Consider the following 1,742-nt stretch of genomic DNA (forward strand, 5'->3'; position numbering starts at 1 on the left):
CTTTATGTCCTACTTGTCACTTTGGCATTGTAGCTACAGCATGCACTCTCAAGACATCATTACCTGCAGCGTCCCCTCAGTGCAAACCGAACTTGGCAAAAGGGCCTTCTCTGATTCTGCTCTTGTTTCCTGGAACACCTCGCAAAAAGATCTGAAGCTGTTGAATTTTGACCACTCTAAGGGATTTTAAACAATTGTTAAGTTTATGGCAAAAACCCAGACATGTTCCTGTTTTTAGCATTTTACACCGCTTTATAATGTAGCTGTTTATTTTGTAAATTTTTAATAGTCATTTCCTTTATTTACTTTTCAAATTATCTGCTTTTATGATTGTCTCTTGTCTGTACCTCATCTGTGTTCTTTGTTTAAAGCAGGTCTCTCTTGTAAATGAGTCCTTGTGACTCAGTGTATAAATAAAGGTTGAGTGAATGGAAAAAAGAAACTATTCTAAATCTGAGGACTTTTAAAGAAAAACAAAGCTTGTCCAAATTATGGTCTCCAAGAACAGCTCCCTTTGTTTTAACTCCACAAAAAAACAAACAAAAAAAACATATATGTAGTATATATATAGTCTAATCAACTGCCATAACAATAAAGATGTTTTCTAAAAAAATATGCAGGGTCTGCATAATATCTGGCAATTACAATAACTTTTGAAAAATAAAATACAACTATGTCCAGAAAATGCACTCAGAGGGCATCATATAAAGGGTTCCCTTCACTTCTTCTGCCAATACCACCCATGTGTTAAAAAAGACAGCAAAGCATGATTCATGGAACTGTATGACTTCAGCTCTTTGCACAATTTCATTCAGAAATAAGTCATTTTGTGTGTAATGAGTGGTTGAGGCTCTGCAAACCTATTATTGTGTTCTGTTCTGCTACGCTCTCCTTGGACTGTTTTTATTGAAACTGAAGCCTCAAATTAACATTTACAGTTTGCTTATTCAGAGTAGCCTGTCTTATTTCCTCTTTCATGAATAAACAAAGTAAATATACTATAAAAAAAAAAAAAAACCCTCCATCCACTGGTTTTCAGTCTAATACTGATGTTCCTTTGTAGGCATGAAGCCAGTGGAAAAAACATGTTTAACATTGTTGCATTTCAAGATCAGCACAATAAAGTCTGTGCTTCTTGTGTGTGATTGTCCACAAAGATCAAACCAGAGTTAAATGTTTCATCATTGAGCCGTGACTTGTTTAAAAAAATGACTGCGTTAAAAGTTAATTTTATGGTGAACTTTGAGGTTAAACAGCAAAAGTTTAGTAACAATGTACAAATATTAGTGTTTTAAACAAAAGATGCATTCAAAAAGACTAAATGTGTCATCACCATTATTTCCTGTTTTTATGAGAAAAGTCATTTCTAACAGAAATATTAATGTAATAGGATAGAGCCATAAACTTATTTGTAAAAAGCAAATTCACACATCTGTGCTTTCAAAAATATTTAATTTGTCCTTTTTTTAAAAAAACAAATTTGCCTGGATTTGCATATAAAACATTAGAGAGCAATTTCTTTTTACCTGCACAATAAATCCAAGGAGAAACTATATGGTAACAAAACACAAACAACATTATTATTCACAGATTTACAGTTTTCTTTCTTGTACAGATTCACTAAACTGAATGTTCGAAGACAGCACTCAACATCTGACTCTCCTGGAACCCAACACATTCACTCAAGAAATATGACTAGGTTTGAATTTATTTATAAGTCTTTTTAAATAGCCCCCCCCCCC

Source organism: Nematolebias whitei, chromosome 6 (genome assembly GCF_014905685.2).
Source record: "Nematolebias whitei isolate Nwh7 chromosome 6, NemWhi1, whole genome shotgun sequence".
NCBI classification, from domain to species: Eukaryota; Metazoa; Chordata; class Actinopteri; order Cyprinodontiformes; family Rivulidae; genus Nematolebias; species Nematolebias whitei.